The following is a 27,087-nucleotide window of genomic DNA, read 5'->3' as shown; positions in this document are numbered from 1 at the left end:
ATAGCTGCAGCTTTGGAATCTATTGCCCCTCTCACACATACCAAAGCTCGCACATTCAACAGACAGCCCTGGCACACCAGCCTGACCAAAAAACTGAGGCGAGCTTCCAGGGCTGCAGAGCGGAGATGGAAAAGATCCCACTCCAATGAGCACTTTATCACATTCAAACAGTCCCTCACTACTTTCAAGACCACACTCGCCATAGCTAAACAAACCTACTTCTCATCTCTCATATCCTCCCTGTTTCACAACCCTAAACAGTTATTCAACACCTTCAACTCTCTCCTCCATCCCCCAGCACCTCCTCCCTCCCCACTCATCTCAGCTGAAGACTTTGCCTCATTTTTCAAGCAGAAGATTGAGAACAACAGAGACAGTTTTAGTCGACAACCCCCAGAGCCCTTCCTCCCAACTACCCAGCCCTCCACCTCAAAAACCAACTTCTCCACCATTACAGAAGATCAACTCCCCACTCTACTCTCAAGATTGCATTTCACCACCTGTGCACTTGACCCGATCCCTTTCCACTTCATCCCAAACCTCGCCACAGTCTTCATCCCAACCCTAACCCATCTCTTCAACCTATCACTAACAACTGGTGTTTCCCCTCAAGCTTTAAACATGCCTCAATCACACCTATCCTCAAAAAGCCCTCTCTTGACCCATCCTCTGTATCTAGCTATCACCCTATATCAATTCTCCCCTATGCCTCAAAACTACTGGAACAACACGTCCATCTTGAACTGTCCTCCCATCTATCTTCCTGCTCCCTTTTTGACCGCTTACAATCAGGCTGCCAGTCACACCACTCCACTGAAACTGCCCTAACTAAGGTCACCAATGACCTTTTAACCGCCAAAAGCAAACGACACTACTCTATCCTCCTCCTCATGGACTTGTCCTCTGCCTTTGACACAATGGACCATTCCTTATTACTACAGACCCTCTCATCGCTTGGCATCACAGACTTGGCCCTATCCTGGATCTCGTCCTACCTAACTGACCGAAAATTCAGTGTCTCCCATTCACACACCACCTCTTCACCTCGCCCCCTATCTGTCGGAGTCCCGCAAGGTTCAGTTCTAGGGCCCCTGCTCTTCTCCATTTACACTTTTGGCCTGGGACAGCTCATAGAATCTCACTGTTTTCAGTATCATCTTTATGCTGATGACACACAGATCTACATCTCTGGACCAGATATTACCACCCTACTAACCAGAATCCCTCAATGTCTGTCCGCTATTTCATCCTTCTTCTCCACTAGATTTCTAAAACTTAACATGGACAAAACAGAATTCATTGTCTTTCCCCCATCTCACGCGACCCCCCAACGAACCTATCCATTACAGTAAACGGCTGCCCACTCTCCCCAGTCTCACAAGCTCGCTGTCTCGGTCTCACAAGCTCGCTGTCTCGGGGTAATCCTTGACACTGATCTCTCCTTTAAACCACATATCCAAGCCCTTTCCACTTCCTCCCGCCTTCAACTCAAAAATATTTCACAGATCCGTACATTCCTAAACCAAGAATCTGCAAAAACCCTAGTCCATGCCCTCATCATCCCCCACCTCGACTACTGTAACCTCCTGCTCTGTGGCCTCCTCTCTAACACTCTTGCACCCCTCCAATCTATTCTAAACTCTGCTGCCCGACTAATCCACCTGTACCCCCGCTATTCCCCAGCCTCTCCCCTCTGTCAATCCCTTCACTGGCTCCCCATTACCCAGAGACTCCAGTACAAAAGCCTAACCATGACATACAAAGCCATCCACAACCTGTCTCCTCCATACATCTGTGACCTCGTCTCCCGGTACTTTCCTGCACGCAACCTCTGATCTTCACAAGATCTCCTTCTCTACTCCCCTCTTATCTCCTCTTCCCACAATCGCATACAAGATTTCTATCGCGCATCACCCCTACTCTGGAACTCTCTACCACATCATATCAGACTCTCACCTACCATCGAAACCTTCAAAAAGAACCTGAAGACCTACCTCTTCCGGCAAGCCTACAACCTGCAGTAACCACTGATAAACCAAACCACTGCACGACCAGCTCTATCCTCACCTACTGTATTCTCACCCATCCCTTGTAGATTGTGAGCCCTCGCGGGCAGGGTCCTCTCTCCTCCTGTACCAGCTGTGACTTGTATTGTTTAAGATTATTGTACCTGTTTTTATTATGTATACCCCTCCTCACATGTAAAGCTCAATGGAATAAATGGCGCTATAATAATAAATAATAATAATAATAACCTGTAGCAGAGTATAAGTATTGCTTTTCTATGCAAAATATGCAAGGATATGCCAATATAGAAATATAGTTGTGTCACGCAGGCAAACCTTATTCACTGGCCTGCTAAATATACTGGAGTATATGCAATTTTATTACCACGTGTAATCTGCCATGTCATTTAACATTTAGGTGCGGAAGAAGGTCCAATCAGTAGCTCCGGCCGGCATCCTGTCATACAAATAGTAAAACCTTCACAGGATTGGCAAACCTCTTCTGGAAATGTAATGAGTAATAAAATGGTGTTGTTGTTGATATAAAACCTAAATGAGCTGGAAACAGGTCAACATGAATATTGAGCCAAAGCTGTGAAAACAATCTCTTACCAAGAAGAAACCTACTGACCTCAACTGTGATCACGGTTCAAGGAGTAAAATTAAAGAAATGAGAAAACAAAATCCAAAGTCATTAGTGTATGAAAAAATAAGCCTTTGTAACCAAGGAGATGATAAAGATGAATTAAAAAAATTAATCTCCTCCTGTACCAGTTGTGACTTGTATTGTTAAAGATTATTGTATTTGTTTTTATGTATACCCCTCCTCACATGTAAAGCTCCATGGAATAAATGGCGCTATAATAATAAATAATAATATAATCAAAGTGGGTTGAAGGATCATCAAGCTCTTCCTTTTGGCTTACAAATACTGATGTAAAATACTGACCAAATACTGCTAGTGTGACGACAGCCTTATACTTACAAATCTCAGTAGTCAGAGGAAGAAAAACACCACCCTTGAATGACATTGCCAAAAAAAATGAACTCCTCACCCTCTCCTGCCAAACAAACAGATCCCCATCAACATTTTTCATTGTTGGGGGAGAAGGGTGTTGAATGTGATCAGGAAAACATGGCTGCTTTCTTACAAAAACATCACTATTGCTGTATTTGGGGCATATGTGGAAATTGCAGCTGTGTCCTAATCATTAATGAAGGTATAATATAGGCTAAGCCCACGAAAAAAAGTGGCATTGTATTGGGAGATTGTACCACTCATCAAAAAGGAGACCTCTGATAACTGAAAATTATAACAGAGGATGAGAATATTTTATTATGGGAAACTTAGTAAAGTTGGAGTTGAAGCTGAGTTTGTTTGCAGATACATTTCAATGGTCACAGTGATTTAATACATTTACATAAATTAGTAATACAAGAGAATATAAGAAATGCTATATGCAAATTGTCTCTTCAGAGAGGAAGAGGACTTGAACTTTAGTGCCACCTATTGCCGCCTATTGGAAGTAGCAATCCTAAAAGTCAATATCGACCCTTTAGCAAGCCTTGCCATATGACTTCGGATAAAAGCCAAATCAGAATCTCGATTTGCAGACACGGTGTTTCAGGGTATTGCCCCTCGTCAGTGCAAAGTATGAGATCTAATTTGGCTAGGTGAGAGGCTAAGACTGGGATCTAAGGGGTGAGGTTTCTCCTTGTGGAGAGTGACATGCCAGGTCACGCCAGTATGAGGAGACTTAAACTCCTTGCATGCGTGGCACCCCAGAGTCCAGTTGCCACGGTGACATTGTCTCCCTCTGTAGGGTGATGTCATGCCTGGAAGCAGGAAGAGGTCCCCATGCCAGGTAATACACAGCATGCATCACAATTACGGCCCCAGGACAGAAGGGGGAGCTCTAGATCCAACTTCAGGGGAGCTGTTCTCTCTGGTCGGGAGGAGGAGGAGTGAGTTTAGGAGAGAGAGAGGGGAGCGGAGACAAGGGCTCTGACCCCGCAGAGGAGTGCTGACAAGAAGGACGTCAGAGTCCTTGGCTGTGTGGGTGCTGTACGCCCCAACAGCGAATCTGGAGGGCAAAGGATTGCAAGCTCCCTGGCCACACAACACCTGGAGGCACCACAGCAGACCAAGAGCCCGAGGCTGCTAGTAAACAGGCAGTGCCCATGATAGGCTCGCACTGTCTGCCATACAGGTCAAAGCCAACACACAGGAGAGGGCAGCAGCTAGCTACAGGCAGCAGGGACCTGAAAATAGAGTGCAGCAGGAAGGCCTCCAAGTCCACCTGGAATGCTTCCAGGCTAGCCGGACTCCTGCTGTCATCTATAACTGGTACATAGAAAAAAAAGGAAAGGAAGGGAAGCCAGCTCACCGATCTTGGAAGAGAAGCACGGAAATAGTCCTGATGAGACGTGCAATCAATGAAAAAAACGAAGATTCCAGCTTGCTCTTGTTAAAATTTGTAAATTTTAATCCAAAAGGTTAAAATATCAATACATGCTCCTTAGACCCACCATAAACCCCGTGAGGGACCAAGCGACGCGTTTCAACTGGAAACCAGTCTTTATCCAAGCTGGTTTCCAGTCGAAACGCGTCGCTTGGTCCCTCACGGGGTTTATGGTGGGTCTAAGGAGCATGTATTTAACAAGAGCAAGCTGGAATCTTCGTTTTTTTCATCTATAACTGGTACCCTAGACTGCATGTTCATCTACCAAGAAGTAAAGGTAAAGAAAACTGCACTTTTCTGCGTCCCTTGCTTATTCTCCTCACCCCAACGTTCACCACCACCTGAACCGAGTTTTATATCTGCCCTGGGGCCCTGCTCTACCCGTGGGGAGCTGTACCATCTTTGCTGCATCACCATCTGCCCCAGTGGACCTGAACAGCAGCGCCAGCCATCCCTTGCTGAACACCACGGGTGGCGTCACGAATCATCATTTTTATTGCATGCCTAGGGCAACGGAATCGGGTCACGGCCCAGTGACTTCCCCAAAGAACTCTCCGACCGGGTTCCGAGTACCCCACGGCCCTGGTGGGCGTCACACATGCTCCTCTGGGAAATTAAATAATTAGATGTAAAAAATCATGTAATTTGTCTGATCAAATCAGCTTCTTTTTCTCCACTTATGTGCCAATTGTACTCCTCCTTGTTTCTTTAACTCATCATTAACTAAAATTCATCTTGCTCTAAACAAGAGAGACTGCCTGCTGCTTCTGAACATGTGCTAAAAAGAGAGGGAGACTATGTCTCTGGGTGCTGTGAGACATCATAGCAGCTAGCCTCCACCCACTAGGAGCTACTGAAGATTAGAGATGGAGCCTGCAGAGGGAACAGAAGTAGTGTGGTTGCATTTACAGAAGGAACCTTAAATCATCCTAATTTCAGGGTGCTGTACAAGTAAAAACAGCATTACATGCATATCATATACTGTATATATAAAAGAAAGACAAGGAACACAAATCAGAGTAACTGACACCACACAAAACAACCATACCATTAAGCAGACTCCAAGAACTGAGAGCAGCTAAGCGGCTTCTCAGGACACAGATGCAGCACCACTGACTGTGCAGCCTTTGTGAAATCCAAGTACAGAGATGAAAAAGGTGGCAGTCTGTGTCTGGTAAGAAATTCTTCTTTATTCAAACATATTTCTGAACATGGATGCGGGGGAGTGGGTCAGGGTGTGGATGATGGCCGTTTTGTGTACAACCTACTCTTCAACGGGTGCAGGTACGGTTTGGCGTGGGGAGGCGAGCTCCACATATAGAGGACACAGCTTCAACTTCCACGTCACAGTCACAAATACATAAAAAAATGAACACAAAAGAAAAAACTGGATTATACAACCACCACATCTAATTTATCGTTAAAACCAAGTGAACCTTGCGCGCTGGATCGAATTATCTATTTGTCCTCTTCACGTAACAGGATCCTACTAAGATTCCCTCCCTGACTAGGTAGTGTAACTCTTTTCAGACCTGCAAAACGCAAGACCTTCGGATTACAAATATGAGAATTGTGAATATGTTCAATTAATTGGGTGGAGCCCCTTTGCCCGAGAGAATAGAGTAAAAATGTTCTCTAAACCTTACATATAATGATGTAATAGTTTAGCCTATATAAAACTTGCCTCCGGGAAAGGTCAGAGAGGCCCGGCGCCTGTGCACTGCAGTACTTTGCTCTGCCCTCAACAGGGCAAATCAGTACGCCTGCGCAGGAGCCGCGATATGAAGCAAAAAGGATGTCATCGTATGAAGATGGGAGGTGCTGGACCCGGACCACGATGCCCATCAGACCGGACCGGACCAGGACCGCCCCTGGGTAAGTATAATCTAACTTGTTTTTCTTATCTTTCAGGTTACATTGGGGGCTTATCTACAGCATTATAGAATGCTGTAGATAAGCCCCTGATGGCGGTGGCCGCAGCTTGTAGGCCAAAAATGGGCTGACAGACTTCTTTTAAGTCCATGCCTTGAAGTATCAATATTAGTAAGGTGGTATTATTGATATGAATGATTCATTTATTATGAGAACTCAATATGCAAATGATTAAAGTTGACTAGCATCTAATATGTTTTAGTAGTCAGCTGTTATCACCAGGGAAAGTTATAGTCCGTTTAGCAAGACTGGAACCTTTGATACATAACAGCTCTACAAGGTAGCTCTTAAGGGTGACAAACCTCTATGACCTCTTTATTCTCTAACAGGGCATGTGAAAAGGGATAACTTGTAACTACTGTATAGAACCTGCAAAGAATTTCCCGAAGATGATCTAATGCAGTAGTGGTGAACCTATGGCAAGCGTGCCAGAAGGAGCACACAGAGCCCTCCCTGTGGGGACCTGCACTATCACTGTTCCTCATCAATGGAACGAGGCTGGTGGGTGAAGAGCCCAGAGACACTAGCCCCTACTTCAGCTAGATGTGTATCATAGGACGCACGCACATCCAGCTGAAGTGTATTGCAGCGCATGAACTTGTCACAATTCACACTGCTGACCAATTAGAGGCTAGCAGCTGACATCAGCGTACAAGCGACTGGGCGCCTGTCAGTGACGTCATGCGCAACCGTTGCTTGGATGCTGAAGCCAGCTGCAAGCTTCAGAAGACGTCATGGCGGGGGAGAGGAAGGAAGATGAGTAGCAGTGTTTGTTGTGTTTTTTGTTTTTTTTTCTATCCGTTGAACAGCGGCACCGCAAGGAAGGAGGGCATATACAAGAATGGTGTCAGGACTCGAACCCAGCAGCTCTTTTGCACCAGGCAGCAGCTCTTTTTTTCTGAGCTATTCAGCTCACTGGACAGTTCCATGCTAACCCAAATATACTTGTACCTGTGTTGTTTCTGATTATCTCCACCCTGAGTTCCTGACTGGCTTCACCCTGATTGAACAACCTATTTAAACCTGGCATTGCACTCTCTTCTTTACTAGATTGTTGAGCTACCAGTCTCTAGTCAAGCATCCTTTCACCCGCTGCTTATCCTTAAGATTCTACTGCTGCTCCGACACCTGGCTATCCCTGACTATGCTATGTACTACTCCTTAAAACTACATTGCTGCTCTGTGTACTGACTCCTTTGCTATTGTAAGAGGGTGGTGCTGTTATGGACAGTAAGGAACATGCTGTCACCCCCGTGTCTGGTGTGATGGAACGTTCTGCTTCTCCCCTGCAATAGATTGTGTGAATGAGCTGGACTGTGCAAAGAGTGGGGGTGGAGCCTGAACAGCGTGTGTGAGCTGAAGCTGCTGCAGAGAGAACTTTGTGCTGCTTTCTGCAAGAGAGGACCCACAGCCTGTATCGGAGTGGACTTGTGAAATTTGACAGACTTTTCCGGGTGCAGCAAGAGTGGCTGTCCTGTGTGAGTTTGAGAAGCCACAAAGATACCGAGAAAGGGATTTACAGTTTCCAGGAACACCTCCAGGACCCGGAAGCAAGGAGAAGACCACGTTTCACGGATCTGGCAGAAAGCCGTGTGCACCACCGTACTATACTGTTGGGGGCCCCCCGAGACTGGATCTGAGTCCCCAACATCACCGTGAGTTTGTTCCTGTTTTGTGCACATGTCAGGACCTAGTGTAGGCTTCAGTAGTCAGTACACCGGAGCACGTGTGGCCTGATTAGTAAAGGCCAGGGAGGCTATACGTAGAGTAGCATCATTATTTGTTTATTGTTTGCATTTACTTGCGTGATGTATGTTGATTCTGCACTAGTTGGAGCACTGTGTTATTTTACGGACAAGCTAAAGAATATAACTCTTGTAAATGATCTTTTGCCATTGCGTACCCCTGTTTGCATCTTCCTCATCCACTTCATTCCTTGCCTTCCAATAAATCTACCCTTTGTTGTTTGCACCTCATCTTGTGTACGGTAGTCTTCCTGCACCGTGGTGGTCCCCCGGCCATCGCTTTACTATCCCTGACTACGCTACATGTCAGTGCTGCCCTAAGTGGTTGCAATACCACTAATCCAACCCAGGTCATTTTATAACACATGGGGTCATATATACCAGGATGAAGGGCATATACCAGTAGGGAGAGCATATACAAGGATCTGGGGCATATACAAGGATGGGAGATATACCAGGATTAGGGGAGCATATACAAGGATGAGGGAGCATATACAAGGATTGTATGAGCAAATACTAGGATGGGGGCATAAGCATGGATGAGGGAGCATATACATTGATTGTGAGAGCATATACAAGGATGGAGGAGCATATACTAGGATGGAGGATCACATACTAGGATGGAGAGCATATGCAAGGATGGGAGAACATATAGAAGGATGGGGGACATATAAAAGAATGGGGGGTCAATTACATGCATTGGCGGAGCATATACAAGGATGGGGGCATATACAAGGATATATATACTAGGATGGAGAACATATACATGGATTGTGGGAGCATATACATGGATTGTGGGAGCACATACAAGGATGGGGGAGCATATGCTAGGATGGGGAGCATATAGATGGATTGTGAGAGCATATACATTGATGGGGAACATATACAAGGATAGGGGAGCATATACTAGGGTTGGGAGCATATACTGTACATAGATGGGGCATATGCATGATTTGGGGGGAGTATATACAAGGATGGGTGAAATATACAGTTGAAACCAAAAGTTTACATACAATATATAAAAAGACACATATGCATGTTTTCCTCAATATCTGACATGAAATCAGAATAAACCTTTCCCGTTTTAGGTCAATTAGGATTATCATAATTATTAATATTTGCCAAATGCCAAAATAACGAGAGAGAGAGAGAGAATGTTTAAAAGCAATACCAAGACAGGTTATTACACTTGGGGTTATTTAGTTTGGAAAAACGAAAGCTTAGGAGTGATCTTATTACAATGTATAAATATATGAGGGGACAGTAAAAAGACCTTTCTAATTATCTTTTTACTCTTAGACCTAAGACGGGGACAAGGGGGCATCCTCTATGTCTGGAGGAAAGAAGGTTTAACCATAATCACAGACGCAAATTCTTTACTTTAAAAGCAGTGAGACTATGGAACTCTCTGCCGTGTGATGTTGTAATGAATAATTCACTACTAAAATTTAAGAAGGGACTGGATGACTTTCTTGAAAAGTATAATGTTTCAGGTTATACATATTAGATTCCTTGATAGGGCATTGATCCAGGGAAGTGGTCTGATTACCGTATGTGGAGTCGGGAAGGATTTTTTTTCTCCACTGTGGAGCTTAGTATTTGCCACTCATTTTTTTTTTTGCCTTCCTCTGGATCAACATGTTAGGCTATGGGTCGATGGAGCACCCACTAGGGCCATGGGGTCCGACGGGTCTTCGGGGAGGTTGTCACAGCAGCAGTGACCTGTTCTGTGGCCCTGGGCATCCAATAAAATTGAATTAAAGGGGGAAGGGAATAAAGTTTATGGGGGATTAGTTTGTGATGCCACCCGTGGTGTTCGGCAATAAGGAAATGGCCGACGCTTCAGTTCAGGTCCACTGGGGCAGTTGGTGACACAGCGGAGATGTTACAGCTCTCCATGGGTAGAGCTAAGCCCCAGGGCAGTTAAAGTGTTAAAGTCAATGATGGACTGTTGTAGTGCAGAGCAGGTGATGCAGTAATAATTCTGAGGACACAGGGTGCAGTTTTCACTCTTTACTCACAGTTGTTAGGTTACAGTCACCAGCCGGGTGCTGTGTCCTCCGGGTCGGTGGTCCACCCAGCTCTCAGGCAATTTGGGTGCACTTTTTCGAGACTTCCTGTCTTGTGTACCTTCCCAGGCCGTCTCTCTGCGCTGATTTCACCCTCCTGCCCTGTGCCTCACACACAGTGTCCCAAGCCAGCAGCTTCGGGTCCTGTCGAGTGACACTCTCCTGGTCCCATTGACCCTATGTGGCTGCCTTTTCAGCGAATGTGTGTGGATTTGGCTGTCGCACATACAGATACCACAGCCTTCGATTTGCTAGCTGAGACTTGCAGTTCCTCCACTAGTCTGGGGCTGGTCCCCCCCCACTGCGACCTGGTCCTTCCAACTACGGTCGGCGTGGATTCGGGCACCACGGGTGGATTCCTCACTTCCCTTGCCCCTAGGATCCCTTCTCACAGGAGCTCCTTCCTTCACGTCTCCTCTCATCAACTCCTCCACACCAACTCACTAACTGACTCCTTCCTCTAGTTTCTATGACAACTCTTCACTCCACCCACACCCTCTACCTAGTTCCTCCTCCAGCCTGAGATGGGGCCCTCCCTCAATAGGGTCCACCCAGATCCCCTGGCCTGGAGTGGTGTGTTGGGTGCTAAAATGTGGGTCTCAGGTAGTGCCCCCTCCTTACCTGAGAGCAGAGTACCACACCTCTGGCTGAGGTACAGTACCTTTGTGGTGACTGGACCCTCAGGGGCACCACATTGAACTAGACAGACTTGAACTCTTTCTTCAACCTTAAATACTATGTTACTATGTAATACAATCCCAACAGTGAAACATGGTGGTGGCAGCATCATGGGGGTGTTTTTCAGCTGCAGTGACAGGATGACTGGTTGTCATTGAAAGAAACATGAATTCGGCCAAGTACAGAGATATCCTGGATGAAAACCTCTTCCAGAATGCTCTGGACTTCAACCTTGACCAAAGGTTCATCTTCCAACAAGACAATGACCCTAAGCACACATCTAAAATAACAAAGGAGTTGCTTCAGAACTAATCTGTGACCATTCTTGACTATCCCAGCCCTGACCTAAAATCTCTGGAGAGACCTGAAAATGACTGTCCACCAACGTTCACTAGCCAACCTGACAGAACTGGAGAAGACATGCAAGGAAGAATGGTAGAGGATCCCAAATCCAGGTGTGAAAAACTTATTGCATAATTCCCAAGAAGACTCATGGCTGTACTAGCTCAAAAGGGTGCTTCCCATGATCATGTGATATTTCAGTTTTTCTTTTTTTTTATTAATTTACAAAAAATTCTACATTTTTGGTTTTTTTTCAGCAAGATGGGGTGCATAGTGTGCATTAATGAGAAAAATTTACTTTTTTGAATGTATCAAATGGCTGCAATGAAACAAAAAGTGAAAAATTTAAAGGGGTCTGAATACTTTCCGTACCCACTGTACCAGGATGGGGGGAACATATACCAGGATACAGGAAAGATATATATCTTTGTGCCGTGTTAGCCAATAGAATAATATTTGGAATTGAGAGTCCTCAGTGGTTGATACCTTTTAATGGCTAACTTAAAAGATGGTAACAAATTGCAAGCTTTCGAGACTACTCAGGCCTCTTCATCATGCATAGAGTAATACAACATCTGAAGAATCACATATTTATACACAACACAGCACAGAACTGTCATTATCGGAGAGTGATAAACACTTGTGTCCATAAATATTGGAAAAGTTCATAGATAAGGAGTGAATGTTTTATTGTCCTCTGATTTGGGGTCTGGTTCTGTGTTATGATGACACATAAGGTCTGAAGTGCAAATTTCTTAATTGATGTAAAAAGACAGAAATCCATGTGACACATTCATTCCTGCACTAAGTGTGTCAAAGGTTGTCATAAATGTATACTCCCAGGTACTCCTGTCTCTCTGAGATTTGAAGTTACCTTTAAATACAAGTAATTTCAGGTCCATGGTGCTATGATCAGGCATACAAAAATGTTTGGCCACAGGTAGATCCATTCGTTTTTCTCTTATTGTGTGGCAGTGAGAATTTATCCTTGTTCTCAGTTTTTGCCCTGTCTCCCCAACATATACAGGTCCTTCTCAAAAAATTAGCATATAGTGTTAAATTTCATTATTTACCATAATGTAATGATTACAATTAAACTTTCATATATTATAGATTCATTATCCACCAACTGAAATTTGTCAGGTCTTTTATTGTTTTAATACTGATGATTTTGGCATACAACTCCTGATAACCCAAAAAACCTGTCTCAATAAATTAGCATATTTCACCCATCCAATCAAATAAAAGTGTTTTTTAATAACAAACAAAAAAACCATCAAATAATAATGTTCAGTTATGCACTCAATACTTGGTTGGGAATCCTTTGGCAGAAATGACTGCTTCAATGCGGCGTGGCATGGAGGCAATCAGCCTGTGACACTGCTGAGATGTTATGGAGGCCCAGGATGCTTCAATAGCGGCCTTAAGCTCATCCAGAGTGTTGGGTCTTGCGTCTCTCAACTTTCTCTTCACAATATCCCACAGATTCTCTATGGGGTTCAGGTCAGGAGAGTTGGCAGGCCAATTGAGCACAGTAATACCATGGTCAGTAAACCATTTACCAGTGGTTTTGGCACTGTGAGCAGGTGCCAGGTCGTGCTGAAAAATGAAATCTTCATCTCCATAAAGCATTTCAGCCGATGGAAGCATGAAGTGCTCCAAAATCTCCTGATAGCTAGCTGCATTGACCCTGCCCTTGATGAAACACAGTGGACCAACACCAGCAGCTGACATGGCACCCCACACCATCACTGACTGTGGGTACTTGACACTGGACTTCAGGCATTTTGGCATTTCCTTCTCCCCAGTCTTCCTCCAGACTCTGGCACCTTGATTTCCGAATGACATGCAAAATTTGCTTTCATCAGAAAAAAGTACTTGGGACCACTTAGCAACAGTCCAGTGCTGTTTCTCTGTAGCCCAGGTCAGGCGCCTCTGCCGCTGTTTATGGTTCAAAAGTGGCTTTACCTGGGGAATACGGCACCTGTAGCCCATTTCCTGCACACGCCTGTGCACGGTGGCTCTGGATGTTTCCACACCAGACTCAGTCCACTGCTTCCTCAGGTTCCCCAAGGTCTGGAATCGGTCCTTCTCCACAATCTTCCTCAGGGTCCGGTCTCCTCTTCTCGTTGTACAGCGTTTTCTGCCACATTGTTTCCTTCCAACAGACTTACCATTGAGGTGCCTTGATACAGCACTCTGGGAACAGCCTATTTGTTGAGAAATTTCTTTCTGGGTCTTACCCTCTTGCTTGAGGGTGTCAATGATGGCCTTCTTGACATCTGTCAGGTCGCTAGTCTTACCCATGATGGGGGTTTTGAGTAATGAACCAGGCAGGGAGTTTATAAAAGCTTCAGGTATCTTTTGCATGTGTTTAGAGTTAATTAGTTGATTCAGAAGATTAGGGTAATAGGTCGTTTAGAGAACCTTTTCTTGATATGCTAATTTATTGAGACAGGTTTTGTGGGTTATCAGGAGTTGTATGCCAAAATCATCAGTATTAAAACAATAAAAGACCTGACAAATTTCAGTTGGTGGATAATGAATCTATAATATATGAAAGTTTAATTGTAATCATTACATTATGGTAAATAATGAAATTTAACACTATATGCTAATTTTTTGAGAAGGACCTGTAGACCCCCAGCTGGACATTTGGTACATATAATTAGGTACACCACATTAGATGGGATGCAGCTGAAAGTACCTGGGATCTTGTAGTCCTGATGTAAATTGGGGATCTTTATCTTGTCCATGGTCATTGTAAATGGAGAGGTTTAACATTTTTTTCTAGTTGCAAGGAAAGGTTCCTGCAGCTGTTGGAGAGGACAGGGAGCTTCTGACAATGATGCTTCTTAGATTTGGGGGCTGCCTAAAACACAGTAGTCTGGAAAAATGGATTGTAATCGGGCATCTTTTTGTAGTAAAGGTTGTAATTTCCATGCAGCTCCCCTCAGCATCTCCAGATTTGGATTGTAGGTGACTACTAGAGTTACCCGGTTATTTTCTTCTTTAGCTTTGTAATGTAGCAGGTGATTCCTTGATATTCTGGTGGCTCTTGTGATCTGATTTTCAATTGTTCTTGGATGGCAGCCCTTATTCAAAAAGGTCTTTCTGAGGTGACCAAGGTGTTCGTCTCTATCCATTGGGTTGGAACATATACGATTGTATCTGATGGCTTGGCTGTAGACAATAGAGTTTTTTATGTTTTTTGGATGGAAACTGTCCCAATTAAGGTATGATGGACACCATCATTAAGCTGCAGAACAATGAAATAGAGACATCCCTGTTTCAGAAGCCAATCGACCGTCCAGCATACCTTAAATGGGACAGTTTCCATCCAAAACACATAAAAAACTCTATTAGTGTCACTTTGTTCACCGCTTTTGCACATCATTTATTATTGCCGTCTACCTTTATTATTAATCCTTATACGGCATCCCCTGTTTGCTCCTTTCCCTATATGTACACAATAAGTGGTTGCATGACTCACCAGCATAGGGTTATCTAGGAGATTTAGCTATAGCTGTCGAGCAGCGGGGGCGCCATCACTCGATTATTTGTTTCAGGGTGCTAACCTCCGCTGACAGGTAGACATTGGATGCAGGTGAACTTGTGCAGGGTGAACATAGCTAGCATGGTTGCTTGTATGGTGATTGATGGTTATATTTTTAAGAAGAATTTATCTGTTGGCTTAAGATTAAATTGTTAGCTCATATTATTGCTGGTAAAATTAAAGCAGATGAAAGAGAAGAAGAGGAGGACACACCAGCGCCTCAACTCTCGTTTCACCAACACTGAGCTTCTTCAGGAAGTCAGGATCTTCTAATATGTTCTTGCAGTCAGCTGTTATCACTGGGGGAAGTGTTGTGAATTCTGTGGCAGAGCTCCCTCCTGTGGTCACAAGTGGTACTTCGGCTGATTCTCTCTGTGAGCTTCTGTTGGTGGAGGGAAATGGTACTGCGGCTTCTGAGTTTCCTCCCTCAGGTGATCTGGTGAGGTCGTTAGGTGCTTCTCTACTTAACTCCACCTAATGCTTTGATCCTGGCTTCCTGTCAATGTTCCAGTGTTGGACTTGCTTTTCCCTGGATCATTTCTGTGGCCTGCTGCTCTGCATAGCTAAGTTCTTCTTTGCTATTTGTTTGCTATTTTTTCTGTCCAGCTTGTGTAATTTGTTGCTGGAAGCTCTGGGACGCAAAGGGTGTACCTCCGTGCCGTTAGTTCGGTACGGAGGGTCTTTTTGCCCCCTTTGCGTGGTTTTCTTTAGGGTTTTGTGTAGACCGCAAAGTTACCTTTTCTATCCTCGATCTGTTAAGAAAGTCGGGCCTCACTTTGCTGAATCTATTTCATCTCTACGTTTGTCTTTTCATCTTAACTCACAGTCATTATATGTGGGGGGCTGCCTTTTCCTTTGGGGTATTTCTCTGAGGCAAGGTAGGCTTATTTTCTATCTTCAGGCTAGTTAGTTTCTCAGGCTGTGCCGAGTTGCATAGGCAGAGTTAGGCGCAATCCACGGCTGCCTCTAGTGTTGTTTGGTGAGGATTAGGGATTGCGGTCTGCAGAGTTCCCACGTCTCAGAGCTCGTTCTATGATTTTGGGTTATTGTCAGACCACTGTATGTGCTCTGACCGCTATGTCCATTGTAGTACTGAATTGCCTTTCATAACAGTACAGGAAGCCCAAAGTACTAATGATTCTCAATAGAGGGAAAAAAGAAGTTCTGAGACCATTTTTTTTTCTTTGCACTGTGTTTTGCCTTTTTTTTCCCCTAGACATTTGGGTGGTTCAGTACACAGGTGTAGCGATGGACATTAGAAGTCTGTCTTCATTTGTGGATCAGCTCTCGGCAAGAGTACAAAAGATTCAAGACACTATTGATCAGAAAGCTATGTTGGAACCAAGAATTCCTATTCCTGATTTGTTTTTTGGAGATAGAACTAAGTTTCTGAGTTTCAAAAATAATTGTAAATTATTTCTGGCCTTGAAACCTCGCTCCTCTGGTGATCCAGTTCAACAGGTTTTGATTGTTATTTCTTTTTTGCGCGGCGACCCTCAGGACTGGGCATTTTCTCTTGCGCCAGGAGATCCTGCATTGAGTAATATCGATGCGTTTTTCCTGGCGCTCGGATTGCTGTACGATGAACCTAATTCAGTGGATCAGGCAGAGAAAAATTTGCTGGCTCTTTGTCAGGGTCAGGATGAGATAGAGGTATATTGTCAGAAATTTAGAAAGTGGTCCGTGCTCACTCAATGGAATGAATCTGCGCTGGCAGCTATGTTCAGAAAGGGTCTCTCTGAAGCCCTTAAGGATGTCATGGTGGGATTTCCTATGCCTGCTGGTTTGAATGAGTCTATGTCTTTGGCCATTCAGATCGGTCTACGCTTGCGTGAGCGTAAATCTGTGCACCATTTGGCGGTATTACCTGAGCTTAAACCTGAGCCTATGCAGTGCGATAGGACTTTGACCAGAGTTAAACGGCAAGAACACAGACGTCTGAATGGGCTGTGTTTCTACTGTGGTGATTCCACTCATGCTATCTCTGATTGTTCTAAGCGCACTAAGCGGTTCGCTAGGTCTGCCACCATTGGTACGGTACAGTCAAAATTTCTTCTGTCCGTTACCTTAATCTGCTCTTTGTCATCGTATTCTGTCATGGCATTTGTGGATTCAGGCGCTGCCCTGAATTTGATGGACTTGGAGTATGCTAAGCGTTGTGGGTTTCTCTTAGAGCACTTGCAGTGTCCTATTCCATTGAGAGGAATTTATGCCACGCCTTTGGCCAAGAATAAGCCTCAATACTGGACCCAGCTGACCATGTGCATGGCTCCTGCACATCAGGAGGTTATTCGCTTTCTGGTGTTGCATAATCTGCATGATGTGGTCGTGTTGGGGTTGCCATGGCTACAAGCCCATAATCCAGTATTAGATTGGAAATCCATGTCGGTGTCCAGCTGGGGTTGTCAGGGGGTACATGGTGATGTTCCATTTCTGTCAATTTCGTCATCCACCCCTTCTGAGGTTCCAGAGTTCTTGTCTGATTACCGGGATGTATTTGATGAGCCCAAGTCCGATGCCCTACCTCCGCATAGGGATTGTGATTGTGCTATCAATTTGATTCCTGGTAGTAAATTCCCAAAAGGTCGACTGTTTAATTTATCCGTGCCTGAGCACGCCGCTATGCGCAGTTATGTGAAGGAATCCCTGGAGAAGGGGCATATTCGCCCGTCATCGTCACCATTAGGAGCAGGGTTCTTTTTTGTAGCCAAGAAGGATGGTTCGCTGAGACCTTGTATAGATTACCGCCTTCTAAATAAGATCACGGTTAAATTTCAGTACCCCTTGCCATTGTTATCTGATTTGTTTGCTCGGATTAAGGGGGCTAGTTGGTTCACCAAGATAGATCTTCGTGGTGCGTATAATCTTGTGCGAATCAGGTGAGGAGATGAATGGAAAACTGCATTTAATACACCCGAGGGTCATTTTGAGTATCTAGTGATGCCATTCGGACTTGCCAATGCTCCATCAGTGTTTCAGTCCTTTATGCATGACATCTTCCGAGAGTACCTGGATAAATTCCTGATTGTGTACTTGGATGACATTTTGATCTTCTCGGATGATTGGGAGTCTCATGTGAAGCAGGTCAGAACAGTTTTTCAGGTCCTGCGTGCTAATTCTTTGTTTGTGAAGGGATCAAAGTGTCTCTTTGGTGTGCTGAAGGTTTCATTTTTGGGGTTCATCTTTTCCCCTTCTACTATCGAGATGGATCCTGTTAAGGTCCAAGCCATCCATGATTGGACTCAGCCGACATCTCTGAAAAGTCTGCAAAAGTTCCTGGGCTTTGCTAATTTTTATCGTCGCTTCATCTGCAATTTTTCTAGTATTGCCAAACCATTGACCGATTTGACCAAGAAGGGTGCTGATTTGGTCAATTGGTCTTCTGCTGCTGTGGAAGCTTTTCAAGACTTGAAGCGTTGTTTTTCTTCTGCCCCTGTGTTGTGTCAACCAGATGTTTCTCTTCCGTTCCAGGTCGAGGTTGATGCTTCTGAGATTGGAGCAGGGGCTGTTTTGTCGCAGAGAGGTTCTGATTGCTCAGTGATGAAACCATGCGCTTTTTTTTCCAGGAAGTTTTCGCCTGCTGAGCGAAATTATGATTTGGGCAACCGAGAGTTGCTGGCCATGAAGTGGGCATTCGAGGAGTGGCGTCATTGGCTTGAAGGAGCTAAGCATCGCGTGGTGGTATTGACTGATCATAAGAACTTGACTTATCTTGAGTCTGCTAAGCGGTTGAATCCTAGACAGGCTCGTTGGTCGCTGTTTTTTGCCCGTTTTGACTTTGTGATTTCGTACCTTCCGGGCTCTAAAAATGTGAAGGCGGATGCTCTGTCTAGGAGTTTTGTGCCCGACTCTCCGGGTTTGTCTGAGCCGGCGGGTATCCTCAAGGAAGGAGTAATTGTGTCTGCCATCTCCCCTGATTTGCGGCGGGTGCTGCAAAAATTTCAGGCTAATAAACCTGATCGTTGTCCAGCGGAGAGACTGTTTGTCCCTGATAGGTGGACCAATAAAGTTATCTCTGAGGTTCATTGTTCGGTGTTGGCTGGTCATCCTGGAATCTTTGGTACCAGAGAGTTGGTGGCTAGATGCTTTTGGTGGCCGTCTCTGTCGTGGGATGTGCGTGTTTTTGTGCAGTCCTGTGGGATTTGTGCTCGGGCTAAGCCCTGCTGTTCTCGTGCCAGTGGGTTGCTTTTGCCCTTGCCGGTCCCGAAGAGGCCTTGGACACATATCTCTATGGATTTTATTTCTGATCTTCCCGTTTCTCAAAAGATGTCAGTCATTTGGGTGGTCTGTGATCGCTTTTCTAAGATGGTCCATCTGGTACCCTTGTCTAAATTGCCTTCCTCCTCTGATTTGGTGCCATTGCTCTTCCAGCATGTGGTTCGTTTGCATGGCATTCCAGAGAATATCGTTTCTGACAGAGGTTCCCAGTTGGTTTCAAGGTTTTGGCGAGCCTTTTGTGGTAGGATGGGCATTGACTTGTCTTTTTCCTCGGCTTTCCATCCTCAGACTAATGGCCAGACCGAACGAACCAATCAGACCTTGGAAACATATCTGAGATGCTTTGTTTCTGCCGATCAGGATGACTGGGTGTCCTTTTTGCCTTTGGCTGAGTTCGCCCTTAATAATCGGGCCAGCTCGGCTACCTTGGTTTCGCCATTTTTCTGCAATTCTGGGTTCCATCCTCGTTTCTCTTCAGGACAGGTTGAGTCTTCGGACTGTCCTGGTGTGGATACTGTGGTGGACAGGTTGCAGCAGATTTGGACTCATGTAGTGGACAATTTGACCTTGTCCCAGGAGAAGGCTCAACGTTTCGCTAATCGCAGACGCCGTGTGGGTCCCCGACTTCGTGTTGGGGATCTGGTTTGGTTATCTTCTCGTCATATTCCTATGAAGGTTTCCTCTCCTAAGTTTAAACCTCGTTTCATTGGTCCGTATAGGATTTCTGAGGTTCTTAATCCTGTGTCCTTTCGTCTGACCCTTCCAGATTCTTTTTCCATACATAACGTATTCCATAGGTCATTGTTGCGGAGATACGTGGCACCTATGGTTCCATCTGTTGATCCTCCTGCCCCGGATTTGGTGGAGGGGGAATTGGAGTATATTGTGGAGAAGATTTTGGATTCTCGTGTTTCTAGACGGAAACTCCAGTATCTGGTTAAATGGAAGGGTTATGCTCAGGAAGATAATTCCTGGGTTTTTGCCTCTGATGTCCATGCTCCCGATCTTGTTTGTGCCTTTCATGTGGCTCATCCTGGTCGGCCTGGGGGCTCTGGTGAGGGTTCGGTGACCCCTCCTCAAGGGGGGGGGTACTGTTGTGAATTCTGTGGCAGAGCTCCCTCCTGTGGTCACAAGTGGTACTTCGGCTGATTCTCTCTGTGAGCTTCTGTTGGTGGAGGGAAATGGTACTGCGGCTTCTGAGTTTCCTCCCTCAGGTGATCTGGTGAGGTCGTTAGGTGCTTCTCTACTTAACTCCACCTAATGCTTTGATCCTGGCTTCCTGTCAATGTTCCAGTGTTGGACTTGCTTTTCCCTGGATCATTCCTGTGGCCTTCTGCTCTGCATAGCTAAGTTCTTCTTTGCTATTTGTTTGCTATTTTTTCTGTCCAGCTTGTCTAATTTGTTGCTGTAAGCTCTGGGACGCAAAGGGTGTACCTCCGTGCCGTTAGTTCGGTACGGAGGGTCTTTTTGCCCCCTTTGCGTGGTTTTCTTTAGGGTTTTGTGTAGATCTATCCTCGATCTGTTAAGAAAGTCGGGCCTCACTTTGCTGAATCTATTTCATCTCTACGTTTGTCTTTTCATCTTAACTCACAGTCATTATATGTGGGGGGCTGCCTTTTCCTTTGGGGTATTTCTCTGAGGCAAGGTAGGCTTATTTTCTATCTTCAGGCTAGTTAGTTTCTCAGGCTGTGCCAAGTTGCAAAGGCAGAGTTAGGCGCAATCCACGGCTGCCTCTAGTGTTGTTTGGTGAGGATTAGGGATTGCGGTCTGCAGAGTTCCCATGTCTCAGAGCTCGTTCTATGATTTTGGGTTATTGTCAGATCACCGTATGTGCTCTGACCGCTATGTCCATTGTAGTACTGAATTGCCTTTCATAACAGGGAAGTGATAGCCTATCTATCAACCCAAACTGGAATTTTGACACATAACAGCTCTCCAAGATACATAACAGCTCTCCAATCTAGCTCATAAAGGGAGGTTCAGGGGGTGACAAGCCTCTCTGACTTCTTCACACCCTAACAGGACATATGAAAAGGAGTTGACTTGTAACTACAGTAACTGAAAACAAATGCTAACACGTGGTGAATGGGGCAGATCACCAATAATACACACAACCTGAGGACATTTGTGGCACTGTTTTTGAAGATAGCAACCATACTTTTCTCACCTTATATAACTGCTTTAACCCCTTAGTGACGGAGCCAAATTTTTGAAATCTGACCAGTGTCACTTTATGTGGTAATAACTCTGCAACGCTTCAACAAATCCCAGTGATTTTGAGACTGTTTTTTCATGACACATTATACTTTATGATAATGGTAAATTTAGGTCAATATGTTTTGTGTTTATTTATAAAAAATATCATAAATTTGAGAAAAATGTTAAAAAATTAGCAATTTTCAAAATGATTATCCCTTTAATCCAGATAGTCATACCACAGCAAAACATTAATAAATAACATTTCCCACATGTCAGCTTTATATCAGCATCATTTGTAAAATGTTATTTTATTTTGTTAGCATTTTAGGAGGTTTAAAATTGTAGCAGCCATTTTTCATTTTTTTCAAGGAAATTTACTACATTTATTTTTTTAGCGACTTATCCATGTTTGAAGTGACTTTAGGGGTCCCATATATTGGGAAACCCCCAAACGTGATACCATTTTAAAAACAGCCCCCCCTGACATATCAAAAACTGCTGTCAGGTAGTTTATTAACCCTTCAGGTGCTTTACAGGAATTAATGCAAAGTGGTATGACAGAAATGAAAATGTGTATTTTTACCACCTAAATGTCTCCAACTTCTGAACAGATTACTACAGCCATCAGACTCTATGGCCGCTATTTGGTCATGAATTGCCATGGCAAACATCAGGACCACAAAATCATGAACTGAGGGCACCAATTTGGATAAACAGGAAGCCCCCACACTCTGTTAACCATTTATAATGATGTAGTCACTATTGACAGCAGCATCTAAGGGGTTAAACAGATTTGGACGGTGCAAACACTGATCATGGCTGATGCAGAAAGTTGTCAGCTATAGTGCACAACCGACAGCTGCTGGATTGTTACCTGTATGGGGAGGCTATTCTCTTATATGTAAGGTCAGTTAAAAGGCGTATTGGCTGTCATTAAGGGGTTAAATTCTTTTATGTTTTTGTCTATAATATGGGTGAAAAAATTTGTAGAAAAACAAGAAATACAAGATGATAGAATTAATCTGTACGAAGGAGCAACCCCTTTAAAGTACGGTATTTTCATTAGATTGCTTTTTTAATTCATTTTCCTCAGTCTTTACATCTTCTTTCCCTCCCAGCCACTGTCATTACATCATATGCATAATTAAACATGATATACTATAGAACATGCAGACATAAGTATGGAAAGGATTCCCAGCCGGTCATAAATTTAGGATATTCTAATAAAATGGGTTTATACATGGGAACAGTCATACTTGCAGTTCATGTGGGAACATTTCTGTTTTGTACTATTTATACCATACATTTTTCGTGCATGTTTTTTTAGACTAAAGACAATATTTACACATGATTTAGTGCATATTTGTTGGGAAGTCAATGTGATTTGCATGGTCCAAATTTGTCTGATATAATTCCCTGTTTATGATTGCTAGAGGCAAATCAGAAAAAGTAACTGATGTGCAGGGTAAAAGTGGTACCGATGCAGAAATGGAAGTGTAACCAAATTATTATTATTTATTATTATAGCGCCATTTATTCCATGGCGCTTTACATGTGAGGAGGGGTATACATAATATAATATAATACACATAACCATAATTTGGTTATGTATAATATAATATATAACTCGGGGCCATGGATACTTGCTACAGCTAGACGAGATAGATTAGATAGAACCGTCTTTCACAGTTGAAGTGTACCTACGATAAAAATTACAGACCTTTCCATTATTTGTAGGTGGGAAAACTTGCAAAAATGGCAGTGTATCAAATCGTTACTTCCCCACGATAGATAGATAGATAGATAGATAGATAGATAGATAGATAGATAGATAGATAGATAGATAGATAGATAGACAAGAGATAGCTAGGTAGATAAGAGATATATAAGAGATAGATAGATAGATAGATAGATAGATAGATAGATAGATAGATAGATAGATAGATAGATAGATAATAGATAGATAGATGATAGATAGTTCAGAACATTTTCGAAGAAAAAGATTGATAGATGATAGACTTAGCTGACAAACTGGCTTTTGATCATAAAGAATGCACATAATGTAAAAACACAATATATCTTCCTGTTTGTTTTGTTTTTAAGTGGGTGGGCAGCAACAGAAGAGAAATAGTGAAGACATGAAGGCAGCAAAGAATTGGTAAAGGAAAGTTTGGAATGTCTCTTAAAAGGCACAAAGCACAGCTGAAACATCCATGTACAAAGCAGGTGTGTTGTGATTGTTAATAGTGTGAACTATGGCTAAAATGTTGCCCTAGGGCCCAAAAGCTGTTACATCAGCTTTCATTTTCACCATAACTACAGTGCTGGTCACAATTATTGGCACCCCTTCATATTTTTTTATAGCCTACACAATAGCTTCAGAAATAAAAGGAAATGTACCATAGTTACTGTATATACTCAGGATTTTTTAAGTGGTCCAAAGTAATACAACAGTAAAATATTGTTTTTCCACTTACATGTTGCAATTTCAAAGAAAAAACAGAATAAGCATCATGTGCACCAATAAAAGCACCCCTTATTAATACTTGGTTGCACACCCATTGGCATTGATGACAGCCTCCATTTATGGTAGTGATCTATAAGCTTCTTGCACTTCTCAGCTGGTATTTTCTCCCACTCTTCCTTTGAAGTTTGTTCAGGCTCTTGAATGTTTGCAGGGTTCTTTTTCCCAAAGGCAGATTTCAGATCACCCCAAAGATTTTCTTTGGGATTGAGGACTCATTGCTGGCCATTTTAAAACAGTCCTTTCTTTCTTTTTCAACCTTCCCTGTGTACGTTTGGATGTGTGCTCTGGGTCATTGTCTTGCTGGAGGACCCATGATCTTCGGCTCAAACCAAGTTTTCTTACACTGGGTAGGACATTTTGCTCTAAAATCTCTTGTTAATTCTCTGATTTCATGATTCCAGTGATACGGTCAAGGCCTTCAGCACCGGACGCTGCAAAGCAACCCCACAGAAGTATGGTTTCCCCATCATACTTAACTGCTGGTAGGGTGTTTTTTTCTTTATAAGCTTCATTGCGCCGTTTGTAAGTCTGTAAACAACCTGTTGCTTTACATTGCCAAGAAGCTATATTTTTGCTTCATCTGTCCACAGAATATTTTCCCCAGAAGGATTGTGGTATGTAAAGGTACTCTTTGGCAAATATCAGTTGTCTCTTATTATGTCTTTTCTTCAGCAATAGTTTCTTCCTTGGTCTTCGCCCATAAAGCTCTGCTTGGCTTATTGTGCAGCATATGGTACATTTTGAAACCGTGACCCCAGACTGTTTCAGGTTGGCCTTCAGGTCTTTGGATGTTTGATGTGGTGTTTTTTTCCACCATTCACACCAACCTTTGACGACATCTCTTATCAACTTTCCTCTTTTACCCCATGTCTAGGGAGGTTCTTGAAGGTTCCTTGCTTGGCAAACGTCTTAATAACATTGCACACTGTTGAAACTGGGATACCAAGGTCTTTAGAGAAGGCCTCATACCCTTTCGAAGCCTTGTGTTTGCTAATAATAGCAGTTCTAATGTCCTCAGACAGCTTCTTTTTCTTATTCACCATTGTGACAAACAGGGCTGTATTTGCCACTAGGCACTTGAGGGCACGTGCCTAGGGCACCAGGATGCGGCGGGGGGGGGGGGGGGGGGGGTAACACCTGAGCAAGCTTTTTTGTTTGTTTTTTCAGTCTGGGGTCCATCCAGAGCAGGGAACTCACACACCGTTCCAGCGTGCTATCCCCACAACAACATCCAGTAATCCTCTGCTGGTGGCGCAGTGGCGAGCCCAGCCTGCCATTGGCAACACCACCCCCTGCTTGTGCCTGATAACACTGCCATGCATCGCTGTGTGCTGGGAGGGAGTGCGCTGTGACAGGAGATACCTGCTCTCCAGTCCTCACCTCCAGTGTGCAGCTCAGTGCAGGACTGTTGGCAGCGGGAGAGGCTGCAGCGCCCACAGCAGCACATCATCACCTTCAATGTGACAGTGCAGCCAGATAGCAGGGCTCATCGGCTCCACGTGTTTGGGGTGAAGCAAAACAGGAAGTATCTGCTGACAGAGGAATTGAACCCGGAGAAGAGGAAGGGGCATTGTGAGGTGAACTCTTGCCTGATGGGAACATATTATTTATTATTATACATTTTTATAGCGCTATTTATTCCATGGCGCTTTACATGTGAATGGGGCAAATATAGACAAGTACAATAAATATGAGTAAAACAAGGCATACACAAGTACAGGAGGAGAGAGGACCCTGCCCGCGAGGGCTCATAGTCATATAAAATTTTACTTGTTGCCATGGCTCGGGAGAATGGAGAAAATAGTATCTCCTGGAAAAAGCAGGTGGAGGACATAAAGAAGATTTTTGAATTCAAGGAGGTTCTTGGCTCGTAAGTACCGAATTAGATGGTAGATGGGGTGTATGAGGCAGTGATATACATGGAGTACATGAGGGCAGGGATGGAGTACATGAGGGCAGGGATGTGGTACATGGAGTACATGAGGACAAAAAAGGAGTACATGAGGGCAGTGATGTGGTACATGGAATACCAGGGCAGTGATGTACATGGAGTACATGAGGCCAGTGATGTACATGGAGTACATGAGGGCAGTGATGTACATGGAGTACATGAGGGCAGTGATGTGGTACATGGAATACCAGGGCAGTGATGTACATGGGGTACATGAGGCCAGTGATGTGGTACATGGAGTACACGAGGGTAGGGATGTGGTACAAGGAGTACATGACGGCAGGGATGTGGTACATGGAGTATGGTACGAAAGCAGTGATGTGGTACATGGAATAATAATCTTTAATAATAGTAATCTTTATTTTTATATAGAGCTAACATATTCCTCAGCGCTTTACAGTTTGCACACATTATCGTTGCTGTTCCCGATGGGGCTCACAATCTAAATTCCCTATCAGTATGTCTTTGGAATACATGATGTACATGAGGCCAGTGATGTGGCACATGATGCAGTGTTGTAAATGGAATACATGAGGGCAGGGATGGAGTACATGAGAGCAGGGATGGAGTACACAATGGCAGGGATGGAGTACACAAGGGCAGGGATGGAGTACACAAGGGCAGGGATGTGGTACATGCAGTACACGAGGGCAGGGGTGGAGTACACGAGGGCATCGATGGAGTACACAAGGGCAGGGATGGAGTACACGAGGGCAGGGATGTGGTACATGGAGTACAAAGGCAGTGATGTACATGGAGTACATGAGGCCAGTGATGTGGCACATGGGGCAGTGTTGTACATGGAATAAATGAAGGTAGGGATGTGGTACCTGGGGCAGTGATGTGGTACATGGGGTATATAAGGACTGGGATCGGGTAAATGGAGTACATGGGGCAGTAATGTAATACATGGAGTACATGGGGCAGGGATGTGGTAGATGGCATATATGGGCCAGTGATGTTGGACAATGCAGTACATGGGGCACTGCTGTGGTACATGGGGTACATGGGGCAGGGATGTGTTACATGGAGTACATGGGGCAGGGATGTGGTACATGGAGCCCATGGGGCAGTGATGTACATGGAGTACATGAGGCCAGTGATGTGGCACATGGGCAGTATTGTACATGGAATACATGGGAGCAGGGATGTGGTACATAGGGTTTGGGAGGCTAGTGATGCAATACATTGATTATATGATGGTTGGGATGCAGTACATGGAGAATATAAAGACATGAAGTGAGGGAGCACTATGGCCTCTACGGGACATAAAATGTGGGAACATAATTGCGTGTATACGACATGAAATGAGGGAGAACAGTAGTGTGGTACCTCAGGTGAGGGAGGTCAGTAAGTCAGTAGTATGGTACCTCAGGTGAGGAAGGTCAGTAAGTCAGTAGTG

This window comes from Ranitomeya imitator, chromosome 1 (assembly GCF_032444005.1).
Source record: "Ranitomeya imitator isolate aRanImi1 chromosome 1, aRanImi1.pri, whole genome shotgun sequence".
Lineage (NCBI taxonomy): Eukaryota > Metazoa > Chordata > Amphibia > Anura > Dendrobatidae > Ranitomeya > Ranitomeya imitator.
This window is presented reverse-complemented; position numbering follows the sequence as displayed.